The sequence below is a fragment of the Papio anubis genome, chromosome 1 (assembly GCF_008728515.1).
Source record: "Papio anubis isolate 15944 chromosome 1, Panubis1.0, whole genome shotgun sequence".
NCBI classification, from domain to species: domain Eukaryota; kingdom Metazoa; phylum Chordata; class Mammalia; order Primates; family Cercopithecidae; genus Papio; species Papio anubis.
The window spans coordinates 64,184,219-64,211,503 of record NC_044976.1 but is presented as its reverse complement, the minus strand read 5'-3'; the positions used below and the strand labels follow the sequence as shown (position 1 = coordinate 64,211,503).

Below are 27,285 nucleotides of genomic sequence, written 5' to 3'. Positions count from 1 at the left end.
TTTGGTAGCAGCAACCTTGTTTTAAGTTGCATTTATTTGGTTACTACGGAGAATTAATATATCTTCAAGTGTTTATTAGCTGTCAGGGGTTGAGATAATTAATTGTACTCTCCACCCCACCCCAAAACCAAATTTCTCTCTCTCTCTCTCTCACACACACACACACACACACACACACACACACACACATACTGCATTAATAATCACTAAAACAAGAAACGCGAATCACACCGATTTTAAAAAATAGCTTTCTTAATGTTTAGGCTGATCAGAAAAGAATATTTGACTTTTGATAACACTTGGGTCTTCCAAGATTCTTCTAAAACTGAAACACAAGCAGCTGAGGTGCATCTATAGGAAAAGAGAAAATTGAGAAAGAGCTGAGCCAAGTAGTTGTTATTATTTTCTCACCAATTATTAAGATCAGTTAGCTTAGGACAGAGTGAGAAATGAGAAAACGGGACAAGGTACTGTAGCTGAAGTCCTTTTATGTAAAAACTTGAGGCAGGTGAATATGGTTCCTTCCTTCCAGAGCAATATGTATGAATCATTTTACTGATTGCTTTTATATACTTGGTCCAATATTCTTTGAGGAGATTAGGATTGTTATTATTGACTTACAAGTGCATTTTATTTAATAAGAATGTATCTTTGTCATATATGATCAAATGTTTAGTTCAGTTTAAATTCTTTTAGCTTCAGGACAAATTTTATTGAGCAGAAACTCCTAACTGTACAATTGGTTTCTCAATGAACCCTTTTTAAAAATAAACTTTTATTTTCAAATCATTTTAAATTTACAGAAAAGTTGTAAAGATAGTACAGAGTTTTCACAGACACTTCACCCATTTTTCCACTAATATCCTTTTACCATTACAGCATCCAATCCAGGATACCATATTGCATTTATTCTCAATTTAATTTTTAATTTTGGTTGTATTTTTTTCTCACTTACGGAGCCAACAGTATCAATTTCTTTTCCAAAATTGAACTGTCATTTGATAAATAATTGTGTTCTCTCATGACTTGAAACACCAACTGAATCATATATATGGCTTCCAAATTTATATATCTTAAATTAAATTTCTTCAAAAGCAGAGATGTAATATTTAAGTTGACTCTTAAAGCACAAGTTATGCTTGCTTAAAAATGTGTGTTGAATGAAGAATGAATGAATACACTTATGCTGGGAAATGCAATAATTTTTGCATAGCCAAGCACTTTCTAATTACCTAGAACAACGAAACTTTTCCATAACTAGGTATTTGCTCAAGACAAATAAAAACATATATCCATGCAAAAACTTATACAAAAAATATTTGTGGCTGGTATTTTTGTAATAGTTCACACCTAGGAACAACCTAAATGACAATCAACAGGTAAATGTACAAAGATATTTTGCTATATCTCATACAGCAATAAAAAGAAAAAGCATCCTTTGAGTGACAGAAACAAAAAAAAAGTAGATACTGTATGATTCTATCTATATAAAATTATAACAACTAAAACTAATTCACAGTGAAAGAAAGCAGATCAGTAATTGCCAAGGGATGAGTTGGAGAGAGGAACAGACAGCAAAGAGGCACCAGGAAACTTTCGAGAATAATGGAAAAATGTTGATTGTGGTGGTTTCATAATTGAACACATTTGTCAATAGTCACCAAACTGTAGCATTTTAAATGAGTTTAACTTATTGTACTTAAGCAGTATCTCAATAAAGTTTCTTTTAAAAAACCATTATAGAAGGTGCACAAAATAATCCCTTGATTACAAGAAAATGCATATTACATTCATCTTTTATCAATGTATTTCATCTTCATAAATTTCTGTTTTCACGTATTCTCTACAGCATCTAAACACATGTACATATAAGAAGGTGGTGTGACTTAAATAAATTTTATTATAGGGATGAGGGAGCAAAAGGATTTGAAGACTACCAGTCCAGCCAGCTAGAGGAAGAGTGCTGATACACACCCTGAGCTGTTTCCATCAACCGGCAGCTGCCTCAGGCAAGGCTTTGGCAAGCAATGTGCTGTAGTCAATTCACGACTGAATTTTCTGTCAAGTGCCCAGAGTGCCCCAGCCCTTCTGTTCACCTGGCTCTCAACTCTGGGTATTACCCAAAGCTCAAGACTTGGACTTCTTCACTGTTCTCTTGTTATTCTAATAATTGGCTTAAAGCTCACATACACTCAGGACTTCTACTATCATCATAACACTGAAGACAAACAAATCTATATTTCAGATCTCTCAACTGTTTTTGTTTTTTGATTTTTGGGGGTTTTCTTTTTTTCCCATAATGCCTATTGCCTATTGGACACATTATTTTTCAAATCTGCATTCTAATTCAAATTCAGTATTTCTAACCCCACAGCTTCACAAACCAATTTCTTATCCTATTCTTGCATTGCTGCCAAAGAAAAACATACCCCGAAGTTATCCTTGATTCATTTTCCTCTTTTACTTTAAAAATCATAATTTCTGCCCATTTGCCATTAAGGTCTTAATTTACCTATCTCATCTATCTGTAGCAGTGATTCTTTGAAACTACAGAGGACTCCCTCCTCAGAAAAACTACACTGGCAAGTAACATTTTTCATACTATTTTGCATATGATTTCCAGGGCCCACAATGAAAATGTATAGATCTCTACATTGTTCAATTCTAAAATCTGTTTCCTCTGATCTGACTTTTTCTTGAGAGTTCCAGACCACCTTCCAAATACTTTTCAGATAGCTATTATTTTATATTGCAAATATATCTCAAACTTGCATGTTCAAAACTCAACATGCCATCTCCCTCAGCAAAACTGTATCTTTTTCTTACTCTTCCTTTAGTGAATGGCAACTCAATTCCCCCAATTAATTAAAATAGTAACTTGCATATTATTGTTGACTTCTTTCTCCCTCCCTATACCTCTCACATCAAAATGGTAATTATAGTGACCTCCCACAATTAGTCAAGTGGCATGCATTTGACAAAGTATTAACAACCAACCCACCATACATGCTTAAATATTTTCTGTATGAATTTAAATAAGGGACTCACTCCTTTTCAGGTGAGTAGCTAATAGACCAAACTCTCAGTATCTCATTCCTGAACTTCCTCAGTAGCCTCCTAACTCTCTGCCTGTTCCCAATCTCGTTCCAGTTCTAATATCTCTCAATATGTCTTAGAATAGATTTAGGCATTCCCTCTCCAGCCCCTACAGAAACTTTAGTGTCCTTATCTTCATTCTTAAGGTTTTGTATTCCTAGGGCAACTTTTCCAGGGCTGTCTAGGACCCTTAGAAAGCAGTTGACAGGCAAATAGAAATAAAGAAGCTAGAGAATAATTGTTTAAGGTGTTATACTCTCTCCCAACCCCTGCCCAGTGCTATCTATTTGTGTTTTCATGGAGACTTTAGAATAGAGCTTCTCAACCAGTGCATTTCTATACATAATATCATATAGGAGGCTGAGACAGTCATCCCCTCAGTCCCTAGGATAGCCTTGTAATTCCTAGAACCACAAACAGCATTATCTATGTAGTTCAGTGTTTACTACAAATATTAACATTCCAAAGTGTGCCAATGGATGAAAAAAAATTTTGAGAGGTATTTAGAACACAGAAAGTCCCTCCAGTGTCTAAAAACAATGAATTTGCACCCTGACATTTTACTGTCTTGGAAATTTAATGCCATCAACCTATAGTTAAAACCTACATGATTATGGCCAATTACGTTTGGAAGGGATTTGTCTACGTTGGCCATGGACCAGCCAGAGCAGCAGAAGGTGAGAAATGCTGCCTTTGAGCAGCTGATGCAACCCAGGTATGGCAGAGCGTGGAGGACCATACCCTAAGAAGGAGACCAGCAGAGAAACTAAAACAAGTGAGTAACTAACCTACAAGAGGACCCAGAAACTTAGAAAAGGAAATCTCAGAACAGAAGCTGAAAGCCAAGAACAGAACCCAAAAATGAGTCAGAGGAAATGAGGCAAAAGGTCAGACCTCGGGGAAGGAAACTAGAGATGCCAAATCAGCAGAAGGCTGAGGGCTGAGGTCAGGGATGAGTCAATTCATCTGCTCTCAAGGCCAAAAGAAGCCCTAGCCCTTGAGCCACCATGAGGGTTAAAACTTCTTCAGTGAAATGAAAGGAACTAAGCTTAACTCTTCACTGAAACCTCAGTCCTACAATATGCTAATTTTGTCCTTTAATGGTCTTGGGGTTTTTTTGGTTTGTTTGTTTGGCTTTACCTTTTCCCCCTAATTTCCTCATTTACCTTCTGTATATTTTATATTTTATGTAATTTTTATTTAATGTTAATGAAATAGCAGCTTTCAAGTTGTCTTAGGCATACAAAAGAAATTTTTTTCTAAATTTATTGAAATAAAAGTATATGTAAATTATGTCATAATATAAAGAGAAAATTCAAGCCACCTTCTTATCATTAATATTAATATTATTTGTATTACTAGTAATTATCATTTACTTAATTTTGTAACCTTGTGTCTTGTACTATGCTAGATGACTTTATATGTTAACTCACTTACTCCTCACAATATCCACAGGAGGGATTATTAGTCACAGGCAAATGAGGAAATCAAATAGGTCAAAAATTTTTCCATGATCCTATAACAAATAAATGGCAGGAATGAGATATAAACCTGTGATGTGTCTGATTCTTAATTACTGCACTCAGATCCATTTTATTTAAAATCTGCTTATTTAAATATGACCCACATAAAATGGGTCATTTGCTTAATGAACATCTGTCAAAGCACAGCTGGGTATTAAGTACTTTTCTAGGTGCCCTTGGGGCAAAAGAAAAAGGAGAATCTGACATAGCCAAGCCTTCCAGAATGCTCAAGTTAAGTTTGATGACAAGACGTAGTCCATGAAATACAACAAAAATTAGTCCAAAGTCATAGGTAAGCCTTAAATTTGAGCCCTGAAGATACTATTTCTCAGCAATATGACCCTAAGCAAGTTATTCTTATTGTGTAAAACTGAGATCATAATGATATGAGCCTCAGGGGGTGTCCTAAGGATAAGATGAGATAATGTAGACCATTAGTTTTCAACTTCAGGTGATTTCCTCTCTGACAAAAGATATTTGATAATGTCTGAAGTATTTTTGGTTGTCACAACTGGGTAGGAGGAAGAGAGTGCTGTTTGCATCTAGTTGGCAGAGGCCAGGGATGCTGCTAAACACCCTACAATGCACAAGACAGGCTGTCTCCCAAACAAGGAATCATCTGGCCCAAAATATCAATAGCATTGGAGTTGAGAAAACCTAATGTAGACGAAGCGTTTAGCAGAATCCTAAAGGCATTTAGTAGTAGATCCTCCACATTAACTCACTGTATTTGTATGAAAAGGTGGTGGCATTTATGTTCTTAAGAAAACAAATAGAAAATAATTGTAAATATTAATAATAATTTAAAAATATAGCCCTTTAAGAAAAAGTCTTACAAGTCAATGTGGTAGGTAAGAGCATAGGCTTTGGAGTCAGATGGACCTAAGTTTGAATCCTGGCTCTGTGTAATGTTAAAAAAAGGATTAATCTGAACCTCTCGATTTCTTCATCTTTAAAATGAAAATAAATATATCTAAGTTATATACTTGGAACATACTAAAACCCTCAGCAAATATTTTTAAAGTTTTTTAACATACTGAGTCTTAAGCAGGCACTAGAAAAAGTATAGACTTCGGGTTAGTGAAAGAAAAAAAACAAGTCACCCCTCGTTACATAAACTTAAGCAAATTACTTGGCTGAAGCTTAGTGTTTTCATCCTCAAAATTAATATAATAATGCTTTCATCACAAGGTAATAGTAAGAATTAAATGAGACTGCGTTTAAAGCATTTCCTAAGATGCCTGGCACATGGTGAATGCTCAATAAATATTAGTTACCCTCCTCCAGAGGAAAAAACAAAATCTTTATAAAGGTACCGACGTTGAAATAAATAGCAAAATTGCCTTTGCTAGAGCAGAAAGTGTGGACGACGGACTTTTGGAACATCCCATAATTTGCCAATACTCCACCTTGGAAAAGCCCTGTTTCTGCATTTGAAAGGGAAGCTATACACTGCATGTCCTTTTCACCACCCACCAACTTTCAACAAGCATCCTTCTTTTGGCCTAGGAATGTCACTATGACTTATCTAGGTTGAAAGAGAGTGTAGCCCTTGGCTGCAATTACTGGAAGAATAAAAATTCAATTCTTGAACTACAGATTTAACTGCATTTTAAGACCACAAAAAAGATCCACAGCAGAAACTATTCATAAATAAGTTAAACACAAGGCATGATTTATCAAGATATTTGTCATTCTATCTCTAAAAATGATCATTAATGCTGCTTTTATGACCATCTCTGAAAATCACTCTTTGTCAGGTAGTAATACCAGAAACAAAATTACTTATTCAGTGACTGACTTCCTAGTCAAGACAGATGATATCTAAAAGTATAATAAATGCTAGTTCAGAAAGTGCAGTTTAAATTTCAACAAAATTAAGAAAAAACCATAAACTATCCAATTCCAAACTATTAATGCTAAAGCCTCTTTAAATATCCTATATCATGTACTTAAGATAATTTCCCAATCAAATGAAGGCAGTGTTTAGATCTCCTCATTTATGCTAATATTTCAATATGAAAAATGAGTCCATATACAAATGGAATATAAATTATAACACATATAACTTCAGTAGTCTAAATGGCTTAATGAGTGTATTTTCCATTTGAAATCATGTTTGCTGTCATTCGGCAAAGTTGACGATCTCATGGCAATTCTGTAGGTTGTTTTTGATGCACCTTCTGAATTCATTTTGCAATTTTTTTACTTCATTTATTTAGTGTGTGTGTGTGTGTGTGTGTGTGTGTGAGAGAGAGATGGAGTCTCACTGTCACCCAAGCTAGAGTGCAGTGGCACAATCTCAGTTCACTGCAACCTCTGCCTCCCAGGTTCAAGCAATTCTCCTTCCTCAGCCTCCCAAGTAGCTGGGATTACAGGCCCATGCCACCATGCCCAGCTAATTTTTGTATTTTTAGTAGAGACAGGGTTTCACCGCATTGGCCAGGCTGGTCTCAAACTCCTGACCTCAAGTGATCCCCCCACCTTGGCATCCCAAAGTGCTGGGATTACAGGCATGAGCCACCGCGCCCAGCCCATTTTGCATTTTTAAATGCTAAATATCTACCCACACACCACATAACATGTTCAAAAAACAATTCCACTTTCTGTTATTCTGTTACAACCTAAACATATTCTAAAAGCCTGACCTGTGTGTCCAAAAAATGAGCTAATCCTAAGTTGTCTTTTTCTGAGAAATAGAAAATAACAACAATCATGTACTAGAAGCATTCAACTGATTCTATGTCCCTCTAAACACAAATCAGCCATAACTGAAAAGGTTCTACCCTTTACCAAGTACAGGATACACATAGAAACCTTTTGTACTACCCACATTCATTTCCAATGCTTTCCAATGCTATTACATTTCCTACAACATGACACTTGTCAGGTCCCACCACATCAGAATTCCAAAAATTTCAGAGGGCCCCCACTGCCATTAAGATAAAGATCCCCCTCCTAAAACTCACATTCGTATGCTCAAAGTTCACAATGTGATCTCAGCCCACCTTTCAAACATGTCCTCCCATTCCTCACCTATATGGAATATTGTCTAGACTTACTGTTCCCTCATATGCTTTATACTGTCTGCCTTCAAATATTTATGCTCTTCCAGCTGAGGATAGTGGCTCACACCTGTAATCTCAGCACTTTGGGAAGCTGAAGTAGGAGAATTACTTGAGACCAGAAGTTCAAGACCAGCCTGGGCAACGTAGCAAGACCCTGTCTCTACAATTTTTTTTTTTTTATTAGCCATGTGTGGTGGTGCATGCCTGCAGTGCTAGCTATTTGGGAGGCTGAGGCAGGAGGTTCACTTGAGCCCGGGAGTTCAAGGTTACAGTGAGCTAGAATTGTATACTTCACTCCAGCCTGAGCATCAGAGCAAGAGTCTGCTTCAAAAAAAAAATAAAATAAATTGTGTTTGTCTACCTACTTGATGGACCCAGCTCTCCTTTTAATCCCCACTGACTCAAAATCCTACTATCGTACTTACACCTCACCTATTTATTGCCCCTAGCCCATCCTGTCTCTGGGACTAAATGAGGATTGTACAGTCTAGAGGTTGATGCTCTGTATTCATGCAGACACTATGGTCAAAGTAACAGTAACTGTGGAACCTGAAAGACATCCAGCTACTTTGGGGAGGTAACAAAAAGGATCTCTGTGATGACTGAAGGCTTAAACCACAGAGTTCTCCAAACCTTCCAGGACTCCAAAGCAGTAACTACTCTTTTCCTGATAGATGCCTTCTATTGACATCAACGAAGGGGCCACTCCAGCTGCCCTGCTCACTCTAACCCTACTTGGCAGCTGCTTTCTCTCTTAAAGGACACCACACCACATTGAAAAGTTCATCAGGCTCATTAGTAATTAAAGAAAACCAATTGAAAATGGCCAAGAGACCGTTTTTCTCTCCTCACATTGATCAATGACTTGACAAAACCGAGAATTAGAGGGAAATGAGGAAATGGGATTAGAGGGATAGGAGGAAACCGGCACTATGATCGACAGTTGGTGAAACCATACATTGGTATATACTTTCTGGAAGAAAAGGTTATGTCAAAAAGCCTTTAAATTGTGTATAGCCCTTAACTCAGCAATTCCAAACATTTATACTGGGATACTTATTAAAGCACTGGTAAATTCCAGTAATTAAAATGAAAGCAATTTGAATATTCATCATTAGAGAATGGATTAAATAAAGCATAGTACACTTATTCAATAGAATACGATGCAGCCCTTCATAATGATGTGAGAAATCGATTCTTTTACTCAATTTTGAGTGAATACATGTAGTTATAGAATGATGTGTATAAATGTGATTGTGGATCTATGAATCTATACAGAGGGACAGATGGAGAAACGTTTCCCACTGCTTCTAGACATGATTCTCTGAGGCACCTGCAAAGGGGTGCCTGAATCACAAATGTGGTTCTCTTTATGATTTGATCATCTCCCAGGTCAGGTGAGTTTTCTAGCAGATGTACTGTTGCTAGAGGTAAAAGGACCTCAGGGTTTCTTGCCATTTCTGATTCATTTCAAGAAAATTCAAGTTTCTCTTTACCTTGCAATTAAAGTACATGGTAGAAGAGTCACTATACATAGAACAATATGTAAGATGTGAAAGAAAATTTGTTTTTAAAAGATAAGAAATTTTTAGAGGATTAATCCTGATGGCTCAACATCTAAATACCACATATATTTTCCAATTAAAGCCCTGAAATCAGGATATGTCTTACAATTGACAGTATCTTACAATTGCTGTCAGAGAGGTAGCAGTAATGAGATAGCTGCCATGACCTGCATGTTCATAAAAACTTACAAAATGAGTGTTAGTTTGGTCACGAGGAAATCTAAGAAACAATAATGGCACATCCTTTAACACCTAGAAATCATGTACCTGTAATGAAGAGATAGGATCAGTGGGGAATCAAGCATGTTTAACAACACCCCCAAAGCAGAAATCACAAGGCAAGTTCGATCAACATAATTGCTAAGCGTCTTTTCAGGATGAGCTCTACTGCTGGTACATAAAGTGGGACTGCATGGATAAACACAGATATTAGTGACTCAGGATTCTGAAGAGATGGATTCTGAATGTGAATTTAAAACTCTGAAAGAGAATCAGTTTTTAGAATAACTCATCTAAGCTATTTTAGTATGTGTTCCTTTTGTTACGCATTCATGGGAGAAATATATCATATATTTTATACTTAAATGTAAGTATGTTCGTTCAATAAAAATAAAATTCTGTAAGTGATTAGAAAACACTGTTTACAGTTTCATTGCTAGTATTTCTTCTTAGTCATACATAAAATAATTGTGTGACTTACAACTGAAAACAAGCATCATTTTATGTATCACTAAGAAGTAACAGAAATTCTAAAAAACAGAACCAAGAAAACCAAATGAAATAATTTAGCACTAATATAGTGCTAATGTTAGCACTTGTTTTAAAGTCATGTCAGAAGGTGTCAATAGAATGTTTTTTACACAACCAAGTTATGACTGACATCTGGCTTTTATAAGACACCATCGATTAAAGGTGCATCTTGATCTGAGATGTTAAATAATGGGGGAAAATTGACTTTAGAATTCATACAATTGATAATAGAAGAAAAACTTCCAGAACTAAAGAAGAATACAGTATCCAGAAAGAAAAGACCCACTGAGTCCCCCCACCAAAATTAGAAATGACCTGCACCCAGGTACATAATCTTGAAATCTCAAAATTTTCAAAGAGAATGAGATGATCTTAAAAGCTTCAAATGACAAAAAAAACTTTGCATTTAAAGGATCAAGATTCAAAATAGCATCAAACTTCTCAATGGCTAAAATGGCAGCCAACAGACATGGAAATACACCTTCAAAATTCTTAGTAAAATGGCTTTCTAGAATTCTACATCCACAAGGTGTAAAACAGAAGAAAAACATTTCCAGGTGTAAAACATTTCAAAAGTTCTACCTTTAAATACTCTTCCTTAGGAAGATACTTGAAGATATCAATACAAAAGATTAAGCCAAGAAACAGCAAGATATAGAAATCAGGAAACAAGGAATCAGATATAGGAAAGTGGTTAAGAAAGAAATCTGCACAATGATTGTACTGCAGATACTATTAGCTATCCACGAAAATATCTGTTTTCTTTTCCTTAGACACACAGCTTAGACAAAATATCCCCGTCTCTCTTTCAATTAGGTTTGGCCATAAGACTGATTTCTAAACAATAATATATAAATGTAAAGGATGTGTGTCTCTTCCAGGACAACATCATAATATTTGCCCACTCTTTCTCTGCCATGCTCTGTCAGAATGGAGTTGATCACGAGATCTTTGAAATCCACGTACTGAAAAGAGACATGCCCCTGGCCAGGCACGGTGGCTCACGCCTGTAATCCCAACACTTTGGGAGGACGAAGCGGGTAGATCACCTGAGTTCAGTAGTTCGAGACCAGCCTGGCCATAATGGCAAAACCCCGTTTCTACTAAAAATACAAAACTTAGCCGGGCTTGGTGGCGCATGCCTGTAATACCAGCTACTCAGGAGGCTGAGGCAGGAGAATTGCTTCAACCCTGAAGGCAGAGGTTGCAGTGAGCCAAAATCACACCACTGCACTCCAGCCTGGGAGACAGAGTGAGATTCGGTCCCCTAACACACCCCCCAGAAAAAAAAAGAAGAGACGTGCCCCGTAAATATGAACACATATTATGTATCAATTAAAATTAATTAAAAAATTAAAGTCTATTAGTTAAGGAATTTTTTTAAATAAGTGCCTCTACTCTAAGGTCCCTGGGTGACTGCAAGAAGCAGAGCAGCCATGACACGACACGACTCACCTGAAACAGCAGGTCAGAGCTCCCACTTCCTCCTCCCAGCCCACCTGGAATAGCTCAGTATCATTACATGACCAAGAAATATATTTCTGTCATGCACAGTGGAAGAAAACTATCCATTTGGAAAATGACAGCTGGACCTCTAGTGGTGTTTGGCAGCCACAATTCCTTTATTCCTCCCTTAATTTCTCCCCTATCTTCTCTTAAGAATTCCCTACTCTCTAATTATTGCTGCTACTGCTACTACCACAGTGGTTTAGGCCAAGGGGAACTATTTCCTGTCCAAAACACTTGCCTGAATTTAACCTCACTCTTAATTTTCATAAGACAGCCAAGACAATTAAACAAGACTTTGTAATGAATTGAGGTAAAGCAAAAAGAGAGAAAATAATCTTGACAATCTGATTCACAAAGTATGACATGCTCTCCTTAACTGACCACCTTTGTTCCTTCTTAGCTACTGTCTCTTTAGCATACACCACTTGGAAGCCCACACATAAGCATTTATCTTCAACAAATCAAGCAAGAGCATAAAGCACAGAGAAAAGCAAAGCTTCCTTCCTTGTACTTATTTCCAGATCAGTTTTCACATGACAATTTCATGACTAAACACCCATCACCATAAATTTGATGTGAAAGAGACCCAGTATTTTTCCCACAGGTGTGACTTTTCCCTACAACCTCCATTAGACAAGTCCCCTAAGCATCTCATGCTTAAAAAGCCTAAAGAGGAAAATGATGTAGTTTAAAGACTGTTTCTTTACACGAAGCAATTGAATAATTTTCCCAGTTACACAATTAAGTTACCGACAAAACTAAGACACAAGCCTTGCTCTCTGGCTCAGAGTCAAGCATTATCACCATATCATACAATTCATTTTCCCTAGTGACCAGCACATAGAAAGCATGACATTTGCCATGGTTAGAAATAAGGAACAACTTCCTATTTTAAATAGGCGTCCAAAGGGCTGACAAAAACCTTTACTGACAATATTACAAAAGCCTTTATTGAAGATTTTTGAGTAAAGCAGAACCTCATTGTTTCCAAGATATGGCATTGGAATTTCCATTCTAGATTTAAGATTCCATTTCCAGCACTGGAATCGTACGTTTTAATCAGAGTTTTCCCATCTCACAAACCATTTAAGAGACCCAAAGGACTTTTTATATCTGGGCAAAATCTATTACTGTGTTGCATTATTCAAGAAATTGCCTGGCTTTGAAGCTCTTTCTGTACATTCTCTTCCCCACACAATGAGGTTTACCAGTGATATTTCAATGCAAGAACATAAGAATACATTGTTATATTGTTCTCCTTTGAAAAACTTATATTGAGAATCACACTCAAAATTCCTGCTTATGATACTCACTTTTGGAAATGATCACCCATCATCTTGTTTACATATTAATAATACTGTTTATAGAATTTATATAACACCTTCTTTTAGAGCAGAATAATATACTTCACATCCATTATTTCATTTATCTTTATAATATCCTTTTGATATGTGGAGAGAACAGTTGCTGCTCTCTATTTTAATGTGAAAAAATTAACTAGAAAAAGAAATTCATTATCCTTGATGTGGATAAACAGCTTCTAAGTAGAGTGCCTACATCAATTGGAGAATAAACCCTCAATTATGAAGGATATTTTTGTCAATATATTGAATGAGTATAGCAAAGTTTATACATTTTTATAATGCAAAAGTAAATACTCATTTATAATAAGATTAAGCCAAGTTTGTTTTATTCTTTTAAAAAATATATTTGCTCTTGGAAAATATTAATATATGTCATTAAAAATTTAGGGGAAACAGAAAAGCATAACATTTTATAAATAAATAGTACATACATTTTATAAACAAATAGTACATAATAGTGTCACTATCTGATTTCTCAGAATTTCACACTTATATATGTCATTATTAATGTAGAAGGAAATTATGACTTTTTTTGCTTATAATTCGCTTAATAGCAATACTATCACTCAGTTTCATACATCAGTCAGCTCTCTTGACACAATGACAACTGATTAAAAAACATTAGATAATAAGGCAAATAAAAATTTATAACCATTTTAAACTATCATATTTTAAGAAATCTCCAGATTACAAATTTATGAGACAACACTGCAAGTATTTAAAAAGCTGTAAAATATTTTCATATGCAATGACAATAGTGGTTTCCTACCCCATATCTATAACAGAATCCTGACATTTTGGGGAGATACCCATTTTTCCAGACAGCAATTAAAACAGAAATAAACTATTTCTCATACTTCCCTGTACTTAGGTATGGCCATTGACATAGTTCTGGTGAATAAGATTTTAGAAGTCTACCAGATGCAACTTCCCAGTAAGCTAATATTTTCCTTATTAAAAAGGACTGACTCAGCTGCTGTGTGCCTTGTGCCTGGCCCCCTCTACCTGCCTGTGGTACAGATGTCATGCCTGGGAGCTTTACTAACTGTCTTTTCATCAGGAGAATAAAACACATACACTAATTACAGTGGAGTCAAAAGTAAGAAGGAGCCCAATTCCTTCATAGTCTCCTTGGTTATTAAGAACTATCTTTCTGCTGACACTTTATGTTGTGTAAAAAAAATAACCAACTTCTTGCTGGTTGTAGCATTGTGTGTCAAATTATTGGTTACTCCCAAATGAATGCAATCTTAACTGATAAAATATCCTCAATGTATCCCAATCGAATCCTTCTTTTTCTCTTATCACATGGCTTAAAGCAAAAATTAATTCCCTGCACTAAGTCAGACAAATCTAAATGGAGAGTCTGTAGATTCTTTGTCATATGCACAAAATTATTTTCCACCTTTATATCCACGTACTGCAAATGCCAACCTTCTTTCACCTTTATACTCCTCCTTTTAAAGTATTTCTCAGTTTGTGATAGTGTGAAGTCAGAAGGAATTTGGTGGAAACAAACTTACATTAAATGGTGAAGAGGGCAACCCACTTTGCTGTACATTTTGCCTATAATCCAAATGGGGAAAACAATTTTTTTCCAGATTCATTGGTATTCTTCAGCTATATCCCTATCTTACCGAAGATTATAGCTAAGTAGGAGGTATGACTCACAGAAAGAGTTTTCTTAATATAAATTTCACCCATTGAATAAAATTTGAACTATTCTCTAAGCAATGCAAAACAGAGACTCTTGAAGTCTCATGCTATTCTTCAAGCAATGAAAAATAAGATGAAAATTATACAAATTATCCAAAATGTTCACACCCGAACTTCTTCAAAATGAAAGAATTGGTACAAAGTACCCTAAATTTCATATCCAAGGTCAGTAATTACATAGATCTGTAGACACTAATTTTATCCTTCAAAAATGTAAAATGTGAAGTCTTAAAAATTACTTTATGTATTCAGTTGGAAATATATTTGGCTGGAAGTAACAAAAAACCTAACAAATAGTGGAAGAAACAATTAAGGGGTTTATATTATTCTCATGGAACAGTAAATCTGGAGGTAGGCAGTGCAAGGCTGATACATCTTGAAAATGCCACCAAGAATCCAAGCTACATCTGTTTTGCCACTTCATCATCCTAAGCCTATGGATTTATTCCTCATCCTTCCAAGAAGGCCACTCATCTCAAAGGATCATCCACGCTCTATGCAGAGGGGAAAGAGACTTCGTTTTAAGAAGTTTTGTTCGAGAAGGGAAGTGCTCCCCAGAAGCTTTCATCTAATCTTTGTCAAGGGAGGCTGGAAAATTGAATGTTTTGCTTTCCACCTTGTATAGCAGAGGAAGATGAGAGAGAAAGGGGATGAATTGATATTCAGCCAATCTACAGTATCTACCACACCTCCAGTCCAGTTAAATCTAGTGCCATCCATATTAGCATCATGACCATTGTCATTATCATTGTCAACAAAATGTTTGTTCCCCAAATTGTGCTATGTGCTATAACCATATAGTTGGATAGTCTTAACCCAACTGTGACCACTCATACTGTTGCAAATTCTGACCATGTCAAGATATAATACTAATTTCAAATTCAAATATTAACTTCCTGGAGATCTTTCTTATGGATAATACTTAATTGCACAGGCCTATCACAAAATGCCTCAAATGTTTTGTCGAACAATATCCACTAATCTGAAGTTTCACCAAATGATAATGCTGGAAAGAACTTTAGAGATTATCATAAGTTAGCCTTATTTTACACCCTGAGGCTTACACACAGGATGTCGCTGACCCAATAAATAGCAGCACTGGAACTCAGGACTTCCAGTTCCCAGTCCTCACTTACTCAGTTACTAAAGTGTAACCTTGCAAATAGAAGTCCTACACAGTGCTTTCTAGGGTAATTAACCAGAAAAAAACTGCCTCATTCTATTATATCTTTTTGTACAACATTCCCATTTTTCTGCATTGAGTTTTTCACTCTGGTATACTTCATGACACTGCAAAACAATTCAGTCTTATTTCTCATCCAGGGAGCTGTACTAGTCACAGAGATATATATAAGAACTTCCTTTAAGTATATATAGGCAGCCTCTTTAAAAGTAATTTCAATACTGGCCTTGCCTCCTGATCTCTGAATTCAGTTATTATTCTATGGTCTTAAATATTTTTTTTATCTGTGATATAAGGAAAACATGGATGTGGTTTTGTTTTTACCCTTAGAAAAATCCCCCCAATAAATACAGCAAATGCTGCTTTAATCTTTCTTTTTTCAGCCCTTAACATTTGATATAGGTGAAATTGATTTTAAATGACCACCAGAGCAGCCTTATCAGAAAAAGAGAGAATTCTCTCAAAAGGACACTGTTTCCCCATATGGTAAGAAGGTGAGAGCAGAAAGAAACAGATGGAGAATCTTTCTAAGGAATCTTAATATATGTTGTAAGTGTGTGTGTGTGTGTGTGTGTGTGTGTGTGTGTTATGGGGGAGGAGAGAGTAAGCCCTGTGGGCTGAGTTGCCTGTTTGTATTTTGCACAGTCAGTGTGTTTGAACACCTGCTGGTCCTGCTACATCCTTCTCACCTACTGCCACTCTAGAATCTACAGGGAGACAAATCCTGCAGCATACCAATGTAGCATGCCCAGGACAACTGCCACCATCCACAGGCCTTTAAGGCTGACTCAGACTATAAAAGAAGTCATTATCCTTATCACTTTCCCCAACAAAGACAATCCGCAGTTAATGCATAAGTATAACACAAAACAGTATCTGGAGGTCTTTCCTAGGAATCCGTAAATACTTAATATTGAATGCAAATTTTTGACTATATGTTCATTTTTCTGGATAATTGATCCATATGTCCTTCAGATTTTCAAAGAAGCCTACTTTTTATTTAAAAAAAAAAATCATGTCCTCCCAACTTCTTGAAGTATTTTTTCTTTTTAAAAAAGAGGTACTGAAAGATTATACCTCACAATAGTTTTTTAATAAGCCTTCTCAAAGGAAGGCAATTCTGATTTGTTAAAGAAAATATCAAATCAGGAAATTCTAAGAACTCAGAATAAACAAGCCCTGCCATCATTGAACTGAAGGAACTTAGATTCCCTTATGACTTTCTAACATGTCAGTTTTCTAAAATATAAAACAATAAGGTTGAAATAGGTGATCTCTAAGATCACTTTCAGTTCTAAAAATGCCATAATTCTATGAGTCAGCACTGTTATATACCAGGACAGCCAAAGACAGAATCCTGGTATCTGCTCCTTAATCCATTCAAAATATCAGCAAGTTGCTTATGGAAATAATGTCATTTACTTTCTCTAAGGTTAAAGTGTCTATGGGATAAAGGATTTTTTAGTATTTCCCACAAAGATGGCAATAAATAAGAAGTACTAATATTTTTCAAATGGATTAAGATAACTTGAAAAAAAAAATGTTTCATAGAGTAAATGTCACATACCAAGATTTTTGTCTTAGACTCTACTGACAGGGTATGACTTGACATTTAATTCTCCAATTACATTAATATTAACTAACTTAATTTAACTAAGCTATCTTGAACTAAGGTTTAAACTCTGTCTCCACAACAAATATGTATTACAGGGAAATACAATCAAACTAGTATTTTCAATGATAGTAATGTATAATGTGGTTGAGGATTAAAACTAGAGTGTTTTTTAAAAGCATATGTGGCTGGGCGTGGTGGCTCACGCCTATAATCCCAGCACTTTGGGAAGCCAAGAAAAGGTGGATCACTTGAGGTCAGGAATTCAAGACCAGCCTGGCCAACATGGTGAAACCCAGTCTCTACTAAAAAAAAAAAAAATACAAAAATTAGCCAGGTGTGGTGTTACTCCGTAGTGGAGAAGACAGAGGACTCCGTAGTGGAGAAGACAGTAATCCAGCTACTTGGGAGGCTGAGACCAGAGAATTGCTTGAACCCGGAAGGCAGAGGTTGCAGTGAGCCAAGATTGCACCACTGCACTCCAGCCTGGGTGACAGAGCAAAACTCTGTCTAAATAAATAAATAAATAAATAAATTTTTAAAACTTTAAAAAAATTTTTAAAATTAAAAAATAAGAATAATGCAAGGGGCATCTCAAGGAGGACTGAGAATGGTGTCAAGAGGGAGATGGACTGCTTAGTGACCTCTGGACTGGAGGAACAATAGAGCAGTAGGGCAGTGGGTGTCTTCCAACTCTCTATTCAACAGCAGGCCCAGAGTCTCCCGACTCCTAACCTGGTAGTAGAAAATGATCTAGGTAGGTTTATTCCTCGTCTGCATCTAACTGGGGTCCATTTGACAATACTAGGTGGCCTCAAAGCACTGGCACCAGGAATCCTGCCACAACAAGTTCCAGGCCTAAGACTGCTCCTCATTTCTGCAAGACTGAAAGTCACTTAGAGACACTTCCCTGACCTAGAGGCACCATGGGGCCTGGCCTGGGAGGTTTCTTCTTCCCCTTCAGGTGGCACCAGCAGCGTTCAGTGGGAGGCCCAGAAGCACCAAACAAACCAGGCAGACTAACAGCACCCCAAAGTCTCTAGAAATTAAATTGTCATTGAAACCACTGCCCACAAAAGTAGGCCAGGATCTGTGTGCTAACCCTAAACAGAGAGATTATCTGTTAAAATACAAGATTTAAATAGAAAACCAGAGCCTTCTAACATAATAGCTAAAATGTCCAAAATATGACCACAACTTGAATGAGAAAAGACAATCAAGTGACACCAACATTTAAGTGAATCAGATGTTGGAATTATCTGACAAAGATTACAAAGCATTTATTATAAAAATGTTTCAGGCTTGACACGGTGGCTCAAGCCTATAATCCCAGCACTTTGGGAGGCTGAGGCAGACAGGTCATGAGGTCAGGAGATCGAGACCATCCTGGCCAAAATGGTGAAACCGCTTCTCCACTAAAAATACAAAAAAATTACCTGGGCATGGTGGCACGTGCCTATAGTCCCAGCTACTCAGGAGGCTGAGGCAGGAGAATCGCTTGAACTCGGGTGGCAGAGTTTGCAGTGGGCCAAGATCGTGACACTGCATTCCAGCCTGGGTGACAGAGCAAGACTCTGTCTCAAAAACAAAACAAAACAAAAAAATGTTTCAGCAAGCAAATACAAATTCCCTAGAAACTAATGAAAAAATAGAATGTCTCGGCAAATAAGCATAAGCTGCAAAAATAACCAAATGGAAATTATTGAGCTGAGAAATACAGTAATCAAAATAAAATACTAGATGGACTCCGTAGTGGAGAAGACAGAGGACAGAATCAGTGAACTCGAAAACAGATCAGCAGAATGTTTTCTATTTTAACAAAGAGAAAATACCAGGAAAAAAAATGATGAACCCAGCCTGAGGGTCTTGTAGGACAACAACAAGAGATCCAACTTTCATAGCATTGGAGTCACAGAAGGAGATAAGAAAGAGAGTGGGGCTGAAATACTTTTGTGTTTGAAGAAATAATGCCTAAGAATCTCTCAACTTGGTGAAAGACAAACCTACATATTACAAACCTGATCAAATCCCAAACAGAACAAACCAAAAGAAATTCATCCCAAAACACATCATAATCAAACTTCCAAAAATTAAAGATATAGAAAATAATCTTGAAACTATCCAGAGAGAAATGACGCATTGCATATAAGGGAGCATCAATTCAAGCAACAACAAATTTCTCATTGAAACCAGGGAGGCCTGTGAAATGAAGTGACATAACATTTTTCAAGTGTTGGAATAAAAAGAAACTGTCAACTATAAATTCCTTCCACATACGCATTTTCTATACCATATTTGATGGCTGAAACACCACATTTCAAAAGACCAATGGATTAAAACTGGCAAAATGAATGTATGGGGTAGGAACATCGTCACAGGTTGGTTTCCCTGGCAAGCTAATTCTGAAATGAAGTTCAAAGCCCTATTTTATTAGGAACCGCCTTGTTATCCACACCTGAGGAAGGATGGGGAAAGAAACAGAAAAGACCAAAGGGAGAAGTAGAGCTGCAATGCAAGCCCTCAGGGAGCTCCAGAGCTAGAAAGATCCCTCAGAGTTTTCCAGAGTTGTGCTGCGATGGCCCAATCTTTATACTCCCACATGGATCAGCCACTGGATGTGAGCTGCACTGGAAAGGGGTGTGACCTCGGACAAGGGAGCTTTCTACAGCTCAGGCAATCCCTGAAGAGTCTGACCATTGAAGGCCGTCTGTTGACCACACTCTCAGAAGCTGGGGCAACAAGTCCCTCCTTGAAAAACGATTTGGCACATCACAGTGTCCACTGTATTACCACATAGTGGTTACAATAGCCAGTGCCTGAAGGCACTAATTTGTTTTGTGGTCAGCAACATCCTACACCTCCAAACTATGCTGCTTGAAGGTTTTTGGAAATAGAAATGGGTGAAATTGTATGACATGATAATAAATTATCAACCCCCAAATCTTTCTAACTGAAAACCTCGCCATATACCTCTTGCTCCTTAGCCAAATTAAGTCAAGTAAGATATTAAGAGTAACCTAGAACTCTTTATTTCTTCATGATTTTAAGTATTCCATTTGTAAACCAAAATGGAATTATTATTTCTGTGTCCAGTATCTTCATCAAACAAACCTTTACTTGTACATACACAGTACCTATTACTATTAAATACCTGTCTCTAGATAGGCAAAGGACTCCAAGATCAGAAAACCAGGTATGATTGATTTCTTATTCCTCAAATCAAAAACAGTACTATTTTGAAAGCAAACAAGTATATCTAACAGGTTACTCTCTAGCGAAATTTAAAAGAATTCATTTTTGCAAAATATGTCAAGCCACAGAAACTGAAAAGCAAATCAGCTGATAAAAATACAAGTAGACACACTGCAACATTGTTTAGCTCCCAACTGTAATAAGGAAAATAGAAAGATGATAGATATATAGATAAACAGCCTCAATGCATCAATCAAGCCATCTCAACAATTCCAGTCCATTTAACAATCTTACTTATTTTTTGTAAATTAACAAAATTGTCACGCTGTTGTTTAGAAAATGAAAAAGAATAGAAACAGCCAGCAAATATATTTCAGTCAAGTCCTACAAGTATTGATTTGAAGAGTTGAATAGGCCAATGTTATACTTATCGACTTTCAGGGGATTTCTCTCTTGGGATGTCAAGAAATGAGGTATCCTGAGAGAGAAGAAGCTCAACTTCCTTTACCTGCAGTGAAATCATTGGCCTTATCTATCTTCTTGTCAATTCGTGTACAGATAAATTCCAGACCCCTACCTACACTTCAGGTTGTAGGTAAAAACACTTGGAAATCTCCAAATTTGTTTTGTTTTTATGAATATAATTGGTATAATAACAGCTTTTAGCAAAAGGAAAGGGAGGGGGGAGTGTGATCTACTAATAAAAATAGCATCTGGACTTTTATTACGTTTTTTAATGCTTAATGTGCCTTTGATTCTTATAACGTAGCCAAGAATTTTCCAGCAGCTGGAAATCTTTGAAATTAAAAGATGCATGTGATTCAAAGAACAGTTATATCTCAGATCTAAGACGTAGACTGCATAGAGTTACCATATCTGTTCAGTGGCATCATATAATTATGATGTAAACCTAATATAAGTACAATGTAATTTTAGGTGACAATCTCAAAGTCTTGCTAAAAAGTATCCCAGGCACGTGTGTGACACACACAGACACACACACACACAAGTATATAGAACCACTGTAATTAAGAGCGATTCCTCTGTGCACTCCTCCTTATACACGCTTTAAAGCTGTTGGCCACAGTGGATTCCGATTTGTGTTTGAAGTACCGCACAAGGAAGGTGGCCTATGAAAAACGGGAAGGAAGAAGGCAAAGCAGGAAGATGGAAAAAGAGAGTAGGCATCAAGGAAAGTGACGGGAGGAAGGAGGAGAGCCTCTTCCTTCCCCAAAACACTCTTGTAGCTTAGAAAGGTCCAAGCCCCCTAACCAAACACCAGACAGAGCTTCCCAAAAGTTCCTGGCAGAGCCTTGGTGATGCCGAGGCTTGAGTGCGCCCCCCTTGGTGCCCCAGCCACCAGGGCAGGCAGGACCATCCTGGAGCCTCAGCCCAGCAAACTCTTGGGTAGTTCAGGCTCCCTTCCGCGCCTGCCGCCTGCAGTCAATCACTGGGCACCGCGCGCCCATCCGTCACCTACTCCAGGGCTTCCAAGCCCTGAATCCTTCTGCCTCTCTCCATTCTCCCTTAGCCTCTCTCCTTCCTCTCCTCCCCAGTGACTTGTCAAGAGGTCCAAAGGCGGAAGCCGAGGCAGAGAAGATGAGGGCGAAAGGCTAGAGGCCGGTTGGCGGATTTTCTACAAGGGGCAACAATGACGCCGTCAATACGACCATCCAGGCCCGCCGACCCCATTCCTTCTTCGCCCCCCATCAGTCCTACAGCACCCCACACTCTCCATTGCGGCTTCGGTGTGTGATGAAGTAAGAGAATGAGGAAAAATAAACCCGCAGCCTCCTAGGCAGCCCTTACCTCAGGCTGCCCTCTCGGAAGCCGCCCTCCTCCTGCCCGAGGCGCCTCTGCTGCACAGCCGCGGCCGCAGCTCTCTGGACGCCGCGACTCCACCCGGCGCGGGTAGACCGTGCGCTGCGAGTGAGCCTTCCGCGCTCCCGGGGGAGGGGGGACGAAAGTCTGCCCGGAGGGCGCTCGCGTGCAGCCCGGCCCGCGACGAAGAGCCTGCAGCCGCTGAGGAGAGGCCAGGAGCCCCGGGAAGGGGCGCGCGGGCCGGGGGCGGCTGCGGAGCGCGCGCGCGGACGGGCCAGCGGGCTAGCCTGGGGGACCCGCGCCAGGGAGACACAGGCGCTGGCGACGCGCCCCTCAGCTCTTCTCTCCTCCTCTGGCCCTTTAAACCCCCTCTCCCTACTGTCCACCCCCGCCCCCCGGAAGAGACAGCTCGCCGATGCCACTTGGTCGGCCGCGCTGCGCTCTTCAGCCGGGTGCGGGGAAAAACAATGTGACCGTATCGCACGGATGAGATGCTGTATAGTAGGTTGTAACTGCTGAGACCACCACCTGTCAATTCTAGGGTGCAAAGCACGCCGTCCCCAGTCGTCTGGCCCTCTCCCATTGCCCTCCCAGGTTATTTTCTTTCCCCACCTACCTCACAGACCTCCTGCAATATTCTATGGGCACGGTACCAGGGGAGTTTTGCAAAATAACCCTCTCTCCCAGCTGGGAGCTCACAGCATCTCCCTTACCACCAGAGCTGAAGGATTACACACAGCCCTGCGTGCCTATCCAAAGCCAGAAACCGAAAATCCCGGTTTGAATCCCACACTCGCCGGCCCCCCAACCCCCATTCATAATCCCAGCGGCCGTCTGCCACTACACCCCCTCCCCCGGCCGCCCGCGCTCTTTCCCATTCGCCGTCCCTGAAACGTGTCAGTCACTCGCTGTGCATCTGCCATGAATACAGGACGAAGAGCTCTGCAGCTACTGGCTGCACAAAGAGGGACTGGGGCGCAGGGAACGCAGATCCCGTGTTGGGGAAGGCGAGAGAGTCAGCGGGGCACATTACGTGGAAGGAGCCAGTGGGACCGTGGGAGTCCGCTGGTCTCCTGTTGCACAAAGGGGCTTCAGAGTGAATACGCGCAGTGCTCCTGAACCAACAGGTCAGATCACCTCCCAAGAGATTCTCCACCAAGACACCCATGAAGATGGGTCCCACAACTTGGGAGTTCGTGTGATGGAGCAACAGGCACTCCGGAACCTCACTGAGCCTGCTTTAAAAATGCAACAGGGTGGAGTCCTGTGTGTGTGTGTGTGTGTGTGTGTGTGTGTGTGTAGAGTGCGAGAGGTATGCTGGAAAGCACAGGTTTCCTTTTCCCCGGTTGTCCAACCCTTTCAGTCAGAGAAAAAAAGAAGGAAGCTGGCAAGGAAAAAGAGGAGGAAGATAGGCATGAAGTAACTGTGCCTATCCAACTACTACACTAGCTAGAGACCAAAATGACTTTAACAGATAACATTTGCCTGTTTATAGATTTATTCCAATAAACATCATGGCACACCTACTTTGCACTGAGCACTTTGCAGAAGCTGAAGGTGCAGAGTCAATTAGAACATAGTCTCTGCACCCAAGGAGCTCACTGCCTAGTAGGAGAACCAACTATGAGAGCCCGAGACAAACAACACAAGTATTTCACAACAGAAGCACATACCAATTGCTTAAGCAATTTTTTATATGTAAGAGAAGGAACAGGTCAGGGAATTAAATCTCATCTGAACTGTGTATTAAAGGACAAATAGGGACCTCCCAAAGAAGGGCAATAACCTAATAACCTACTATTCACCCATTCACCCAAAATAGCTTTACATGCCTATACGTTGAAAGGCATGTCTAAGAGCTTATCAGTGTGGGAACTTAATGAACTTTCCCCTTCATGGTTTTGGAGGAAACATATTCAAACACTAGCCTTTGGAGTGTAAAACACCCATTTCCCCACATCAGAGATGCTACCAAGTGTTCGCTGGTTATTCTGTCTTTTTGGACCTGTTGCTTACACTGTGCCATCTACCTCATCCATAACCTTGAAATTGAGCCCAAAGCCAAAATTAATAATAGTGAGGCAATAAGCACCTGAAAGGAAGCCAACAAAATCTGCAATGTAGTCATTGTTCTCACAGTTTTCATCTGTAAAATGATGACAATGTAATCTCTTTTTCTGAACTACAGTTAGGATTAATTAGTTAGATGTATTAAATATAAGGCAACCATTGCCTAAAGAGAGTGTAAGGAATCTAAATTGATCAATCTAGGGGGAAAAAAGAACCAATTTAGGCATCATGCTGCCCCTTTTTGAATATGAGAAATTTGAAAGGTATTAATGATTACTAAGCCTCCCAAGGTTATTACATCATCTTCAGAAAAATGTGTCCAAAGAGTTGTAACTGCAAAAAGAATTATTACATGGATTCCAGTAGAAAATGATGTCAGCTTTCTAAGCATCTTTCTCATCTCTTTATAAAAATTACATCAACTAAGAAAGAGAATGGAAAAGAAGTGTCAAACACCGTTTTCAACAAATTTATACAGATTTTACCTACAAACTCCAAAGCGCTTCTAAAGGTTGCCAAAAGCAGCTGAGTTTGGGCAGAAGTCATGTGGAAAAGGCCCAGGGAGAGGCAATGGGAACCAGCAATAGAAATATCAGAAAGTGCCAGCAAAAATATGTTTTCTGGGAAATGAGAGGTATATCATAAAATGCAAAAGCTATGTCTCTCAAAAACTGGAGCAGAAGCAGAAGGAAGGCAAAAGAGACACATATATACGGATGATGAAAGGAAACACAGGGAGTTTCCAGAAACACGGTAGCGGCAGATCTCAGCGTCAGCAAAACTTTAATGCTTGAAGATGATCAAATCACTATAAAACGTAAAAGTCCTATTCCTTCTTTGTAAAAACTGGGGAGCAGATAACTATGGGAAAAGGATCTTCTGGACCTAATTCCCTTCAAAGTCTCAGAGGAAGTGAGTATACAAAGGTGCCATAACTACTAAAAGCAGTCTGCCTGTGAGGCAACAGTAAAAATGAATCTATAATCTATTGCTGCATAATAAGCCACCCAAAACAATGGTTTAAAAAACTACCAGTGATTTGCCTACAGTTTAGTGAGATGAAAAATTGGGATGGGCTCAGCTGTGTGGGCTTAGTGGCTAATCTCTGCCCCATGTGGTATCAGCAGGTCTTACTCACAAATCTGGATCTCTGAAAGGATGGCTTGTACACCTAGGACCTTTTCCCAGGAAACTAGTCAGGCTTTTTCACATGGAGGTGGACATGTTCTCAATAACAACAGAAATGGTGGCCTAGTGTTCATGCTCTAGTGTCCACACCCTTTCAAGGTTCAAGCTTCTGTATGTGTCATGTTTGCTAATGTCCCATTGGCTAAACCAAGTCATGTAGCTAAGTCCAGAGTCAATGTGGGAGGATTTTATGGGCATGGGTAGACGGAGGTGTCAATTATTGGGGACCATTAAGTGGGAGCTATTTGTTTTGAGAACAGGAAAGCCACTTTGCAACCTCCACATCAGGAACTTTCTCTGAGGACTTTGACCAGAAAAATAATTCATTCAGTAGTGAGCAGTGATAAAGAAGAAACTGGCATAACACAGATACAGACACACTATTTTTAAAATTCAGAAAATGAGCATCAAAGCTTTTTAATAGATGAGGGGAAAAAAGTGTTGTCACAGAGACAATTAAAATTATGACTATAAATTTTGCAATGCAAGAAAAAAACTAATAATACTTTAGCATAGTATTTACTGTTGCCAGGCAATATTCTAACCACTTTATAGAGATATGAACTCAATTGATTCTCAACACAACTCTGTAAATTAGATATTATTATTATTATTACCATTATATAGATTTAAAGACCTAAGGGACAAGTTAAGTAACACTCAAGATCACACAGTTAGAGGAGGACCCAGTATTTAAACCCAGTTAATCTTGTTCTAGAGTCTTCGATCTTATTCATACGCAGTGTAGTTTCTCTAAAAGAAGCATATTTGTTGCTATGTTAAGAAATAAACATCATGTATTAAGGAAAACCAAAAAGCACAAATGAAGAAACTCAAGAGAGAGATGAGAAGGATGAAATTAGTTGATTTTTTTAATAGAAAGAAGACGAAAAGCAAACCATGACAGAAATGAAAGCAATATTGGAAGAAACACAAAAGAGGAATAAGTATTGTGGATAAGTAAGACATAGCAAACAAAATTATTTGTGTGAAACTGATAATGATGGATGAAATGCAACACACATATAATTGGAGTCTCTAAAGAAGAAAACCTTATCTGTGGAACAGAGCAAATCGTTTCAAGCAAAATTATAAAATAACTTTCTTGAAATTGATAAAAAAGACTTCAATCTACATGTGCAACATAAATACCATGTAGTAGAAAAAATGATTCATAATGATTGAACAAATTATTGAATTTTATATATACGTAAGGAACCCTTGAAGCAGCAAGCAAAACAATCAATTCTTGGGGAAAGAAAAATAAATCAACCTACCCTCAGTCTTCTTGAAAGCAACATTCAAAGCCTAATGACAATGGGCTTTTGTTCCAATGACAATGGAAGCAAAACTTATTACATTCTCGTGGAAAAAAATATGATCTAAGGATTTTATATCTAGCTAGTTTTTCATCATATATAAATGTCATATTTTTAAACATTAGAACTCAAAGAATATTCCTCTCATAAGGGGATATACTAGAATAAAAATGGGAAAACTTTCTCAAAATGACTGGTGGTGAACACTGAATGTATTTTTACTATAAAACTAATACTACAAAAAAGTTTGAATGTTATAGGTTTTGAAAATATAGAAATGACACAAATCACAATCTTGGGAAGGGAAAG

The 27,285-nt window shown here is 38.3% G+C and overlaps 1 protein-coding gene across 1 annotated transcript in view; it reads right to left on the bottom strand.

Annotated features, from left to right (window-relative positions):
• PDE4B (phosphodiesterase 4B) overlaps positions 1–22,753 on the bottom strand; it is a 575,666-nt gene extending 552,913 nt beyond the window's left edge. Inside the window, exon 1 of the mRNA XM_003892012.5 lies at positions 22,388–22,753. The gene's annotated coding sequence lies outside the window, so the exon portion shown is untranslated. The remainder of the gene's footprint in view (positions 1–22,387) is intronic.
• Between the last annotated feature and the right edge of the window lie 4,532 nt (positions 22,754–27,285).